Genomic DNA, 16,577 nt, shown 5'->3' with positions numbered 1-16,577 from the left:
CAAACACCGATTGCTTTTATTTTACTGACCCCAGAACATTGTTGGTCCCAGGGCATGTAGCCTTAAAAGACATACCTTTGTATGACAAAACCAGATTTTTAGAGGTTTATGGTTAAAATAATCTTAGTGTTACTTTGACAGTTAGCAAAATTTTGGGAAAAAGCGGTCGTCTTTAAAGTAAACATGAAATATGTGTTTTTGCAATGTTAAAAATACTACATGGGGCAATCTTTTTTAAATCCGCTTCAGGTCGATAAGATCCCTCGCCTTCGCCTAAACAAATTACCATATTTATAGTTAACAAACATTTGAATAATCTTATATAGTTGTCAATCTGAACAAAATTGTTAAAACTCAGAGAAGTTACCCCATCACTTACAAAACGCCCCAAAACCAAACTTCAAGCATTTATCTATGAGCAGAACTAGGCTATCTAAATAGTGTTGCGACACTTAGATGCTCACGCTAGGGTTGTCAAGGTGCGTGCGGTGCGTGCGGTGCGTGCGACCCCGATACGTAGTGAGACGTGAAACGCGTAGGGTTGCGTCTTAGCTGTATTTTTAAACGATAGAAATAACGGACTATTTTCTGTTCGTTACTTACGCTTGGTGAAGCGTGGCGCGTGGAGGCGCAGAACGTTGTAAATTTCTTTGAGTTATTAGTATTATTTGCTCTTGTTTTTGCTTGATTAATTACGAAATTATTCTTGAACTATTGTACAATAACTACTTGAAAATTATGAAAATAGGTTCATTTATGTTTCAACGATCATTTTGGCGCTATAATAGAACTTCATGTGAAAAATATTATGCAAGATAAGAAAATCTTTTCACCGTCATTTTTTTTTAGATAAGCAGCTTATGAGTAAATAGATTGCAGTTCTAACTATTTATTAACAAAAAACAATGGTATTTTATGCTAAAAAGCATCACTAAGGACATAAAAACTCATAAACCTAAACACCATACATAAACCCAAACTCATTGCAAGCAAAACCCCATAAAACTCGAAACTTACATGAGTATAAGCGTGCGCAATAAAATCAAGCTTATTACCTGGGCTTAACGTCGCTTATCGAACGATCAGTGTCAGCGATAGTCAAACTACGCACATAAAGGTTGGCGCACACGCACATAAACTGGTTATCTGTATCTGGACGCAGCCTTAGGCGCCGCCGGAATGTGCGCGGGACCCGCCACGAGAGGTCGCGATTACAAGAAGGAACCTATACATCTTAAAGGTGTAATTGATGCCAGCCTGTATCTTTATCATCACTACATAGAACAGAGTAATGGCACTCAATAGTTTTTAAGTTTTAGATATTTTTATAAGATTTATCCATATACGTTTGAGTTTTCATACCAATCAAATTTTTAGCAGCATAGTCAAATGAGATAGTGGATACAATTTTAACGCTCGCTGATTTTCAAAGGCCGTAGATAACGCATAAAGCTGTTTTCAGTAACATTAGATATTATAATCCATTACGTTCTAAGCTACCAGTTATACTTAAGACACGTGCTACGTCTCGTAGCCTTGTAGACATACGTAGCAAAATCGTAGCTCCTCATGAACAAGGTTTGTCTACTACACGTCACAAACAGATATATGATAAAATAATAAAAATAGCATGAATACGATCTTCCTTTATCATTATTTCACTAAAAACACCCTAGTTTCTACATCATAACATGCTACGGTGAAACCTCCAACCCGCTGTTCGCTCGTACATTACTCACACAAGAAGTAATTTGCACGGCGCGATTGTAAAGTATCGTTATGGTGATTACATTGTTGTTGGAGCGTGTATCTAAGTCGTTTGCCGTCGCTTACCGTCGCCGGAGGCTGCGAACTAGAAACAGATTACTCTAAATACCTCCGAACTGTAATTCATTTGAAGATATTAAATATTGTTTCATGGAACGTTGTTTATTGTTGTGAGTTTTGATCGTAGTTGTATATATATTTTAGATTTGTGCACATAACTAGAAATACTAAAATCATTATAATACTTGTTAATGGGGGGTAGTTAGAGATTATCTTGAGTAAGATCTGGCGGTACATAATAATCATGAAAGCTATTTTTTAAACTCAAAAAAAGAGATGAAATGAGTGATCTACGCAGTAATATGAGGCCGGATGGATGTTTTAAATATCCTTAATTAACATTGGCGTGCAACTGGGGAGGCTAGATGTCCAGCAGTTGACGAATATGAGCTGATGATGGTGTTGACGATGATGAAATATAATTGAATTAAATGTTATTGTGCTTTAGAGAAGATTTCAATACCAGAAAGTCCACAGACCACACAATAGGGATGATAACAAATTTTTTTTGTAGTGTCCGTCTTGTAGTTTTTTGTATAATAATGGATACGTATTTTTTAATTTGTCCCGCAAACATAAATTGACCAAATTACAGTGAATGAAACTTACGCGTGACCTCACGACTGAGTATAAACATTACTCTATCGTTACGTCACAAGCTCCCTCTCCTAAACTTTAAAACAGTTAATCTTGTCAATTCTAGTTTTTCTGAAAAAGGAAAAAATACGTGTCTCATACTTTTCAATTATCTAACTGAGGGACTAATGAGATTTTTTCTGTTTATACCCAGTCATCATCCCTATTGTTTCACATTCAAACTAAACTTAAATCTCTCTCCACATAAAATTTAAACAAAACTATAGTACAGTTAATAACAAAACTACACAAGAACTGAACGAGCAAAGCTCAACTAGATATTGTCACATAATTCAGTCGGCATTACGTTGAAGAGCGGGTAGGTACCGGGTGGGAGGTAGCAAGACGATTTGCAGCAGGAAATGAACTTGAACAGAGGTAGGAGGGGCCACGTACACGTAAACGTAAATATACGTTGGAAGTACGCCGGTACTGTCGCGAACAGTCTGTCTTGGAAATTTGGTTTTATTACGTGTATAGTTCTTCAATCGAACCGAGAATCGAGTTCTTTAGTTGAATTTATAAAAATACTAACTACTAACAGCAAACGTTGTTTTGCCCAATATTTTTTTTCTAGTTGTGTGTATTTAATAAAAAATATTAGTGTCAGCAACCCTTAACACTTATGGGTATGAAAAATAGATGTTGTTGTATTCTCAGACCTACCCAATATGTGTACAAAATTTCATAAAAATCGGTCGACCCGTTTCGGAGGAGTACGGTAACTAACATCGTGACACGGGAATTTTATACATTAGATTTCGCTTTAATGTGTTCTTTCGTACACGTTCCTAATCGTTACACATTCATAAATGTATTCGTTTTTTTATGTTATTGAAATGTAAGTCTCTTCGCGTTTATCAGCCAGTATTTATCAGACCACTTGACGTCTAAATAGTGTGTGAGAATTTCCTGTCATAAATTATTCGATATGTTTACGAATGTCATTGAGCCAAAGTCGTCATCAGTGTCATCTTTGTCAATGAGAAGTGGAATGTAGAGACAAAGATCTAAAAAGTAAGGTGGCGGGTTCGATCCCCTTTCAGGACACGCGTTTGTATGACCCATGATCGCTGGTATCTTTGTGCTTGTAACTTGAATGTTTTAAAACTAGCCGCACTAAAAGTACTCTAGATAAGTAAGTTTAAGTGCGGGAGTAGTTTTTTAAAGAATGAAGAAATAACTTCTTCCAAATGTCCATTTTCACACATGTACATTTCCTGAAACAAACGCCTGTAATATGGCAACTCAGAAACTGTATTCCACCAAACCATTTTCTACCAAAGCAAGCACAATCTTTACCAAATAATTAAACGTCATAGAAATACCAGCCAGTGATCACTGGACCACGAGAGTGCATTTCAGTATCCCGTGACGTCATCACTGATACATTAGTAAGCATTTCGTCTACATTCTGTCGTATTCAAACGTTGTTTGTCAATTCAAAGATGTACTTAGTACTCTGAGTAAATGTTTGTGTTAGGTTTTGCTTCACCGTTCTCCTTTGAATTGAAATTTACGGTAGCTCACGTTTATTAGCTGTTTGAGATATACGAAACGTAATGTGTGTGAGTGTGTGTGTGTATGTGAGGTGGTTGTGTGTAGATGGCTGGTTGAGTAATTGAGAATAATTTTATATTTTACGTGCTTATGTAATTTGGTTAGATCATTAATTATTATAAATATACATGTTATGCGGAGGAATGGAAATCATGTGGTGAGGAAGGCGTTAAGCATGGATGTGGATGGATATAGGGGAAGAGGACGACCAAAGAAACGATGGATGGATTGTGTGAAAGACGATATGGCTGTAAAGAGTGTTTCTTGTGAGATGACGGCCGATAGGAAGGTATGGAAGAAGATGACATGTTGCGCCGACCCCAAATAAAATAATTTTGATAAGGGCAGGGGAATGATGATGAGAAGCCCAACATATCTCTTTTTCTCTATTTGTGACAATTTAAGCATTGTTAGAAAGGAAATAATTTTAACTTAGTAATTCTATTTTAAAGATCCGCTTTCAAGCAAATTCTCGATTCGTAAAAAAGCGATTCACTAAAATAACAGTATATAGCTGATCTAAATATGCTACTTAACAATTATTTATAATTCTGTTGTGGATACAGTTATTCACTTACGAAAACATTTAATACACAGCCAGACTTTCCAGAAATATGTTATGTTAGTACAACTTACTTCATACTAACTTTGATGCTGTAATTTTCTTCCATCGTCGCTTCCTTTGGCATGTATTTATACAAATGAATACAGCTTCATCAAAAACAATTTACAAACCGAATGAATCCTTGCAAAACCACTACCTTCATGGTACATTTGTGATAAAAAGCGATAAGAATAAGTATTAATTAATTTGGTGAGGGATTTTATTTGCATTGAATAGGTGATTTAGCAAAAATAAGCATAAAACAAAGTTGTATAACAATGTGGTCAGAAGCAATGTATTAAAAAATACCAGCATTGGCATAGGCAATGTGAATCTGAAAAATACTAAACGACTCGACTCTTAGATCGGTTAAATCTTTGAAGGTTAATCAGTCCAGTATTCTCCCTTTTGGAAATAAGAATTCCCACAGAATCCGATCTCCATAACGGTCCCACGACACGGAGACCAAACACTAAAATGGCTCAGGGTCAAAAAGACCACGAGTTCAAATCTCGTATGTTCTAACAAGGGGATGCTGCATCGAACTTAATGTATGCACACACCTTTACATTACACCAACTTAAAGATACCCTTCCCGAACCAAAAAAGCACACGAAACTCAACCTTATGTCAACGACGTAAAGTTTAGGGTTCTCGTTGGTAGTGGTAAGGTTTATGTTGGTAGCTTAGTCAGCACCCTTAATTTGTCTGATAATAACCGGTTCATGCACAATAGTAATGTGTATTAACATAACTCCTTGACCGGACACAACTGGCCACTTATTAATATTTATAATATGTTTGTCTGTTACCGATTTTTTGGTATTCACTCTTAGTTGCTTGAGTGATGCCGGTGCGTTGACATCCAGTGATGTTTATAATGTTCTCGATTTTGTTTATAAGTGTAACTTAGATACCGGGTGAGTGTAGATTATTTTGCTTAAGACGTACTTAGTTAAGATTCTTTGTGTCATAAAAATATTTTATAATTCTACATAAGTCAATCTTAGTAGGTATTCACCGTATATACTGTTTAGAAAGCGTCTATTACAACTGTTTCTTGATTGTCGTTATCTTATATCACATATTCATATTTTAATACTTTATACCTAAGTATAGTAACGCGTCACGCGCTGACCTACTTTTCCACCCAAATCTGAAAAACAAAAATATCTCATCCATTCAAAAACGTTCATGACTGACAGTACTTAGGAAATTCTTCGACGTTTCCCAACACTAAAGTGCCAATAAATCGATATACGTCGCGCGGCCAGCCGGCTCATCACTAATTTACAATTTTATGGCTTGTGGGATCGAGTGGGGGGCTGAGGGGCGGCGCGGGGGGCAGGTCGCCACTCCATTAGTGGAGTTTGGACCCCCCGCGCGGGCCGGTTAACCCTAAGGGACTGGTGACAGAAAAATAACAAGATATTTTTGTTTCTTGGTCTTGCGGTGAGAAGAACTTCTCTTGTTTTACTCAAACGGCAGCTGAGACGTATTCTCAAAATTATTTTTTCAAAGCATTTTTATGGTTTCGTAATCAAATATTATATCGTCTGACAGTAAATGCAATTAGTCCGTATTGTTTTAGAGGCTTTATCTTAAATTTAAAAAAAAACATGTATTTGCGTATTATACAGTGTTTTGTAAATCATACTGAATTCACGAAATATACTTTCAATATTGGAGTAGTCTATCGTCAAACAGAGAATGCAATATTAAATCCTTGAACCAACATCTATTTTACAAAGAAAGCAAATCATCGAAATAAACCACCAAAACTACCAAAAACTGCTTAACATGCCGACCGTACAATTTCACGCCTCCCGACAAGAAACGCGTGCAAAGGAGAAAGGACAAAACTGAGACGGGGCAGAGAGGGAGATCTTTAAGATACGTTGCCATGGCAACCGGTAATCACGCACACAGACACACGACCAGTTTAACGATAGTTGCCACCCACACAGCTACTCGTAGGTATTAGGAGAATTCGACCCTACCCCGAAGTTTCAGTTATTAAGCAAATGCTTTGTAAACATTCAGGGTGGCCACCTTTACTTGTGCCTCCTATAAATAGGTTGGGTAGGGCTTAGAGCCTCAATTAAGTAAATGTATGTAAAGTTGTTTTGTTCAAATCTAGACGGTATAGTGAAATTTTATGGTGTAGGTTGTATGGGAAGTAACCTAGATAAATATCCGGAAGCAAATGTACTTTTAGTCGTAATAACAACGACTTATTCTTTGTATTCCATTTATTTGATGCAGTCCAATTTTTCAAATTTTAAACTCATAAAGTAAACTATTTTTTATATCTGATAGAAGAAAAATATCAATGAACCCAGAACCTTTTTAGAGAAACCAAAGGTCTAGTTATTAAGATTCATTAATTTTGCAAAAACTTTATTTACGGCGCCATTTTTATCGTTTCCGAAATGCTTTGAAAGATTAATAAATATTTATACTTTTTAAATGAATGTGACTTAAACTATATAGGATTTAATTTCGAATCTAAACTGATACAGCTACTATTATTACACATAAAACTGTGCTTGTATTTAAATCTATTTGCCAACTCTTTTTGGTCTGTATTACATTTAGAATAAATCGTTAACTGTTGACTTTACGTCAAAAACGTAAAATAAAAAGCCAATCAACTTAAATGTCCAACAGCTTTTTTATCAATAAAAATAAATTTACAAAAAGAACCAAGTTCTAGAAAGAAACTAAATGTAATACAAGTTAAGAACTTGCTACATTAGCGGGAGTCTGAAACTGTCGGCAAATTGGCGTCCGCCGTCCACTAACGATGCCTCGGAACACGCTAAGAACTAATCATGACTAGCACTCAATTATATTTAGGTATAATATATTATATTTATATAAAATCGGTTTAATTTAAAAGAATTACTCAAATACGAAATTATTGCGTCATATTCCTTTTAATATTGAGAATTCAACTTGGAATTACTATTTGATAGTACGTACCATGTATTTATTTAATTAACTAAATTATAAAAGTACAAGTGTATAACAAGAATTAGCTTTGGTTTAATCACTCGAATGTACCTACAGGAAGCATATTTCTTTTCGACTAGTGACTCGTTTTGATCTCGACTTTGGAATTCATTTAAGAACACATTTAAAATGGCCACTAGTTCACTCTGCCATTTATAGATTTTCGCTATGTAACATATAGTGGTTGTAAAAAAAAGTTAATTAATTTACTTTGAAAAAGGAACACAATGATTTACGTCACAGATATGACTATTGAAATGTAATTGAGACTTTTATTGAGACCTTTTTTTAATGCGAAATATAAGTCGTACATTTTAGGATTTCAAAATTTCTGTCTTTCAATTTGTTTATATTTTCGCCTGCATATATATTATCGTCTTATTGAAGAACTCTTATGTAGTTAGTGAGTATAAAAAGGAATACCAACGAACTGTAGTGTTGACGTGTACATATATTAGAGGCAGACGAGGCCCGCTGACGAATTACCTCGCACTAACGAGTTTAGCTCATGTTCTGACTCAAAAACTATTCGTTATTTATATTTAAACACATTTAATAATACTTGTCTGTAAACCTAATAAAATTGAATTTCAATTCAAATGAAAATACACAGGACAAGTTTTGTTTATTTTTTTTTCTAATATGCTATGTAATAAAAAGTATTTGATCGGCACTATTTAGTTACAAAGCATGACATGAGCAGCGACTATTACATAACTTATAATTTTAAAATAAACCCTCAAAGGTTTCTGTCTTAAAACTGTATATTTATTTATTTGTCGTCCTTAACCACTATCATGACACTCGTGTCCCAATGAAGAAGAGGTCGTACAATAAATAAAAATAAAAAAATATTTAAAGTAAAACAACCTCCTTCAACTCAATCATAAATTCAAAAATCGAATACCTAATAAATACGCAGCCATTTTTTATTTTGTTTCTCAAATCTCATCAGCCATTTTGCAACACAAAGTAAGTTAGCACATACACACTCCCTCCCTATAAGTTGTGCATCAGTTGAGGCGGGCTTAAGGCGCCCGTAATCCCGCCACCCCAAGACATATTTCATCGCAACTCTTAACTACTAACTAACTTCACCTAATATATCACCAGCATAAGATACGAAGCACGTTTTAAACGTTTGTTTGTTTGTTTGTTGTTTTGTTTTATGTTTCGGGGAAATTTTGAGAGAGACTTACATTTGATATAGCAGACACGTAGCGCTATTAATATTATTGAATGTGTTTTAATGATACAGTCGTTTACTTATGCGTAACCGGTACTATCATTTAAGTGAGTATGAATTGACTATGATTATATTACGCGTAAACCGCAAGTAATCCGTGAGGTCATTAGGTGTGAATTTATTTTATTTCTTTAGTTTTCTGAAAAAAAAAAAACTTTTATCAATGACTATCACCAGGTACTTGTGTAAATTACAATCCTACAAAACATGATGAAGATGTTATTTATCCCAACGTTTTTTCATACTCAAAACTTTTTTAATCCATACGTAATATAATTTATTGTAAATGGTTACTGTTGTATTTTTTTGGGATAAATGAATAATAATAAATATATACAATCATCTACACAATATCACAATTATATTCATAATTTCACACATTAAATCTCGATATCTGAAGCCAAACTTGAAACATTAAATACTCCTTACCAAAAAGGTTCTATATCCACAACTAGGGCCCTTCATATCGTCCTATCAATACAGTAAAGTAAAACACCATCAATAAATGGGTGGCGGCCAGTATCGAAGCCATGCAAGTTTTAATGAGAGCGCTCCTCTGCAAACACCCTGTATATAACTCGCTATGTTACTAGCCTACACTATCGCGGCGACGTGGCTTCGGTTGGATACCGGCCTTATTTTGTTTATTATCTTTTAGAACGATTAGAAAATTGAAAACTTGTCATTAGTTTTCGAATTTGGAATTCCAAAGTATAAATAGCTTTTGATATTTCTTTTTTAAATGATAAATTTAAAACTTTTTAATTTTTATTAGTTAATAAATACTTAGTTATGGATTATCTGCAAGTTTATTGTGAAGAAGAAGTTAGGCGAAAGAATTCTTTTCGCCATTCCTGATAGACAATAATATACGTGTTGTTTGCCAATGATTAATCTAGATTTGTTCCTTCATTTCGCCGTGATTGAGCTAACATTATCAATGCTTATATCTAGTTCTGTATACTATTCCTAATAGAGAGCTGGAAAGATCAAGGCAACTAAGTAGCCCAAGTACTTACAACAACTATACATAGTATACAGATTTCTTTTGCCATATTTTAAAGTTACAGGACAACGGGAACAAAACCGCGTTGCGTAACGAATCAGAACATAAAACCAATACATCAATTACATCAATTCTCCAAACTACCTATACACTGGTCAATACGATCAAAAGGCTTCAAAAAGGGTCAATAATTCCCTCCTACTCAATCTGAAATTTGAATAAACATCAACACACATACATATACACACGCACTTAAGTTTTATATATATGTAGTAGGTATAAAAGCGATAGTTTGTAGGCAGGCCCGGGTAGAATTACCACAAGATTGCTGCCATTCTTTAGGGCTCGGGAGACCCTTAACCCTTAGAAGGTAACGGGTTGAATTTGAAACCTTGCGTGAGATAATTTAATTAATTATTCTGATTTGAAGTAGGTTTTCCCTGTAGTTAAGTTGAAGAAAGGTTTATTTTGTAAGGTTTTCTTTTGTATAATATTACTGCTCACAACTCTCTTTCTCTTAGTAATATAAAAAATTAAGTCCTTTTTCCGGTTACTCTTCTTTTCTGTATTTTACAACACGCTACCAACACTTTAATTCAAAAGTTTTATCATAAAAAAATTATTTTTGCTTAAAGTAAGCGATGGGATAAACAATACAGCCATAACAATATTGTTCCGAGAATCGATAAAAACTTGAATCTATTTCACTCAAATTGAACTTACTAAACGTATTAGCAGAGGCACGTGTAATCGTGTATACCAAGTGACGTTCATAACTAAATCCACAACATTCCTACATCTATATAGATACAAAGCTATCCCATCGCACACCTACCACAAAAAAAACACTAAAAAACTATCTTGCAACAATCAACAGCGTTTGAAAAGATTTTCCACATTTTTCACAAGTAGGCCACCGAAAGTTGCGCTGTGGGGTCGGCTGGACCCTTCACGCGCGAGTGAAGGTTAGCCCAGGAACACTTAAGGAAATTGGGTCATTTGTCCCTTCTGCCTTTGAACACTTTGTTTATGGAGGATCAGGGTTTTTGTTCAGCGAATGTGATTTGAAAGCAGTGGAAATGGCCTTGAATATCATGATAAGGAAAGGTCTGGGGTTAATTTGTTTTTATTGTAGTTTGCCTGTTTTTAGATATTCAATTTCAGAAATGGGAAGCATTTTTTTCTTTTACTGGCTGCATTTTACCTTAGTGTAAGTCAAAATGGTGGTGAAAAATAAAGTTAATTATATCTCACCACGGTTTTTGTGCAGAGACCCTTTTTAAAGGCTTACACGGGGCAAAACTTCAACATGCAGAATTCATCAACTCCTGCTCTATACAAGAACAGATATGGACTGCACAAGGTAGCGATAAAAGCTAAAAAGATGGTTTCTTTCCTTGGAAGTTATCCCGTGATTTGAAAGTAATGTCTAGATAAAACAACAATATCTGAACATTATTCTATCTTATCTTTTAGAACATTTATTTTCACAACTTAATTCAAGACGAAACCTTTTTTTTAATTATCTTTTTTAGCGATGTTCACTGTTGCTATTGTTTGAAATGAATCACAAGATGAAATCATTTATCATTTAAGTAGGATGTCACCAGTTTAACATATTTTTTTCTGCACTAAACAAGCCTTGACAAATTATAGTTTCAGATAACTATATCATAATTATCTTTCATCACGTTCAAGTAGACGCTTCCATCTCCAGTATCGACCGACGCGGACCCAAAACACACACCTACAAAACATATACTCATCATCCAATTTAATAATGTTCTTAGCACCCCCAAGTTTCTGGGGGCCCCTCGATCAGTTCTTACCCCCCGGGGGTGGGCCCCGCCTTAATATTGAGCCCGGGGTAACACCCCTTGGTATTAGTTCCCACCGTCAATCTAATCTTAGGGCCCATCTGTGAGGCTGCTTATTTAATGGCCCAAGGAATAGTTGCGAGTCATTCTAAGTGCGGGATGTTTTGGGGGCATTCTTAATTAGGTTCAGTTTCGTTGGGACATGTTTTCTTTGTAGAGTAACGTGTAGGTAATTGATATTTGTAAACAGAAAATAGAGTTTTTTTCATAAACTCTGATCGAAATTCGGTAAAAGATATTGAAAATAGCTTCTTATTTTATTTTTTAGATATGGTAGAATATGAGAAAGGATTGCTTTCAGAATAAAGTGAGTTTTAATTAGTTTTTATGATCACATCTTTAAGCAAGCGAGAACATTTTATTTACAAATGCAAAAACATCTCGACTTCAGCTATTAACAACCAACATTCCTGCTGATATCATATAGTTGTACATATACCCTTAGAGTTTATTAAAGATAGAACCGTACTTATATAATTTATTATAAATTCTCATTACACTATGGCACCCTCATATACTTAGTCCTTCTAAGGCAGTCTTCACATAAGTAGAGGAGCAACTTGCGCCATACAACCTATTATGTTCTCTCTGTGGTTAACATCCAACTATTACTTTCCAACTTCGTCTAAGGTTCTGCATGTGGAGTGGAGCGGCTAGCGTTATGTTTATATGAGAGCAAGTGACTTTGATTGAATGCTTTCGTTGTTTGTTCATTTAGAAAAAAGGTTTTAAGCAACTGGTATTGTAGAGTACTCTTTAGTTGCGTAATTGAGATTGTTGTTCCAGTAATCGTCTGTTTACTAAAGAACTTTAAATCGGACTTAAAAACATTTTAATCTAAAATACAATTAGGGTCGCGCCGCTACCGACCTGAACTCGTAAATTCAAAACATTTACCAGAACACACTTCAATTTAAAGTTGTAAAGAGGCATCTCATCAAGCAACTGAGAAGGTCCACGGACAAAAGGCGGCCCAGTGCGAAATTTAAATCCTACCCGCAGCTGCGGAATAGAACGGACCTTAGAAGCAAACAAATCGTCCCTACACCCCCCCCCGCCCCTCCCCGCGCCTCCTACCGCTGGGAGCTAAACAGGAATGGCCGCCTTATACGACCACATCTTACAGGCCCCAATTCCTACTTCCTTTCCATTACACAGCCAGCGCTGACTAAACATAATCGCCGAACTTCCTTACGACTCTACCCTTCCGGCCAACTGCTCGCACAACTAACACAAGCCAAATCAAACTTTAATACACGATGTACAAAGTCTATTATATTCGATTCCGTTCGAAATCCTACTATCAATACCGATCGTTTGAAAGTAAACTAAAAGACGTACGTCAAAAAGTCGGTTTTCGTTCGCGCTCGGTAGCATTTCCAATTTTCCTCGAACGACCGCTGAAGCACCCGAGTTAAGAACATCCCCGAACAAGTTGTGCTGTTAGCTGGGAACGTTTGAATAGTTTTCGTTGTCGAAACTTGTTCTCTCGGTTGTTTCGGGTGTATTTCTTACACAAAAGATGGGGGCGAGGGGGGGTAGGGTCATGATAAATGGCACAATATTAATACTCGGCCCGGGCGGTGTATAGTTTTATGATCTTAGTTGGGGTAGTAATATAAATCTGCTTTTCCGGCCGGGTACTCTTCTCTAATGTTTTAGTTTAGTGCCTGGCTATCCCTGCTGGAATATTTAAGTGTCTGACAGTAAATAGTCTCGGCTATCGTAACGCGAACATGCTCGCTCGAGTGGCCGCCATGATATTAATTAGACTGTTACTCGTTTATTGCTTCTGTATGATTGTGATAAAGTATTCTGTCTTTTGGCAACTGTTTAAGGTTTTACCTGGGTAAAAAAAAAATAGTAAATGAAATATGTAGAACTGAACTCAAGATTCGTTTACAGAGTTACTTATACCTTAACCGATTTTATGTTGTTCACATACACGTGAAACCTCTTTCCATCTTGTATGCGTAACATCTCCCTGTATCTCTAATAGCGATACACTGATAGAGTGCCCTGTACGTAGTAACAAACCTGTTGTTGCACAATTTACTATGAACGGATTCAAGGTTACTAGATCTAGCTTACCTATGGCCACATCAATGCAATGGACTCATCTATTTATTAATATTTAAAAAAAAATGTACTTAGATTCAAAAGTTCTTACAGAAGCCTATTTACATTATTTATTTTTCTCATTTATATAAGTTAAAACTCTTCAGTCGCTCTTCTATCTTTAATTAATATTTAAAGGTATCTATTCATGTATCTGTTATTGTAATAATCCTAAACTTAAATATAACACAATCGATTTCATTAAATTAATTCATGATGTTATGTAGAATAACGCCTGAATATTATATTTTCTTTTTTTTATACACCTCTCGACTTTAAAAGATTAAAGTTACCATTCTATAAATTACGTTAGTAAAAAAAAAATATCCCTAAAACAACAAACAATACTAACTAAAGCAATTACAAAAAACTTAGTCTAGTTAGTTTCTTATCGCACAGCGGCGGAACAATATTCATAAAGCTCGCGTAGCGCGGAGCGGTGGCGTCGACAAGATTTTATTACAAACGCCTCGGGCGAGCGGACCGTCGTAAACTATGTAATATACTGAGAATAAACCACCGGCCAGGAGTCGACAACCTTCGATTAAAGATTTAGAAGCAAATGTATTCAATCAGTAAAAAATACAGTGGGTTACTTTAATGGGTAAAGAAATAACTTTGGCAATGACTTCTGACTGAAGAAGAAGAAATATTGATTTGATTATTATAATTAAATCTAGTAGGTATTAAATTAACGCAAATTTTGTGTCCAGTACATATACTGACGTTAAATGTTACAAACACATTTCTTCTACTTCTACTCGTATATTGAAATTAAATATAAAAATAAAACATTTTTGACTTTTTTTATTATCCGTGACAAACATATCATTTTAGTACATTGTCTACAGATGTTTACGAAAACGACAACAAACATTCTCCAACCAAAGGTTGTGAGCCCCTGCTATTGATCGTATTCTCGGCAGAAGATCGTAGTACGCTTTCTATTCAACGATTAAGTCTAATTGCGCCTAAATTTATTGTCTACTGCTCTGCTATTATAGTATGATATCGCTTATTTATTGCACGCAATTTGCTTCCTGCAAACATCCTTATTATTTATTAGATAAGTTCGTAGTATACGTGTCTGATATTCGGGGTGTGCTTATAGGTCATTTTGTGGGAAAGAAAAGGGCACAGTTACAGAAGACTCGCAATACTGGAGATTCCCTTCTAAATTAGTTAAAAAAAGATTAGAATCGTCATCCATCACATTTAAGACGATGCTAGACGATGCTAGCCGATGCTAACGCATTTTTTTTATCATTTGTTGTTATAGCGGGATTAAAATTATCTAAATAATCTGTGAAAACTTCAGCAAAGTAGCTATTACACTTCATGAGATTCAGCCTAATGACAGACGGATGAAAAGTGGAGCCTAGGTAATAGGGTTCCACTAAGCTATAATATTTCCCATCAATAAATTATATTGTAATTATTTTACATTTCCATTATATTATTGAAATCGATGTCAGAACTCTGAAGGACTAACACTGCGTACTTTATACTGAAATTGTTACTTCGGCGCAAAGCTCGAGTAAAACGCTGATAGTTGAGTATACCTATAAAAAATGTATTACTAAACATGTCAATTTCTCACTATTATTTTCTAAACAAAATGTAAAACTATAATGTTAACCCTTCGCAAGACTACCGCGGTCGCATTGACCCGCGGGTCGCGGTTCTGACCCGCGCGGTCGTGGCCCGCTCGTCGCTCGCCTTGACGGTCCAAGCCGCAACTTATCACTATTATTATTATCTAGACTACTATCTAGAACAAGGCAATGTTTTATATTAACTTACAAGTTTATTATGCTTTAAAAAAAAGTGATAAAAACTGCGACTTTTTTTCTTGGCGTCGCTTGCAACTGTTTTACAATATGGATATTTTAATGACATAATGAAAATCTCCTCACAACAACGCTCAGACGCACGGTGTCAAAGTTGATCGAATTCGTACGTTTTTATATCACTTACTTTTGAAGCTGCATGTTCAAAGTAACATCGTCCACAAAACGTTTTTTTTTCAACCCTTTTCATGGTTACCGGTTGTTTTGACCCGCGGGTCACGACTTTGACCTAGGTCAGCTTACTATGACGGTTAACAGATATTTCTCAGGCTTTTTTTATTATTTTGTAAAAAAGAGACCTTAATCTGAAAATGCCTCCGCTTGACTCTAAATTTCTTGTACACTTTTACTTGTAAAATAACGAAATTTATGTTTAGTTCTTCTATAATTAATACCATGAAAAAGGAACTTCTGAATAACAGTGTCTTTATAACTGGTTATCTAACAGAATGCCACTTTAAATTTAAAAATCTATGCAATCATTGGGAGTGTTACTCACCACACAGTTAGTTCCGTACAAATATGAACAAGAAAAATTGTGGCAATAAAAATGAACTCAAACTACAAATATCTGACTATCATCGTTGTAATCTATTACTTCTTGAATAACCATCCTTGCCCAGATGAAAAAAGATGCCCATGTAAAACGGGAACCTGTGACTTATCTCAACATTCTCACATCTCACGAAGCCAGTAATGACCCCGGGTCACGGAGACCCCACATCTCCGCGTTTCTCACGACGCTATACGCAGAACTCAAAGGGTTAAATCTCGCTCAACTCGTTTATATTACGGATTTTATAGTCAAAGATGCTGTTATTTTATTATTGATGAATTT

The sequence above is a fragment of the Trichoplusia ni genome, chromosome 11 (genome assembly GCF_003590095.1).
Source record: "Trichoplusia ni isolate ovarian cell line Hi5 chromosome 11, tn1, whole genome shotgun sequence".
Classification (NCBI taxonomy): Eukaryota; Metazoa; Arthropoda; class Insecta; order Lepidoptera; family Noctuidae; genus Trichoplusia; species Trichoplusia ni.
This window is presented reverse-complemented; position numbering follows the sequence as displayed.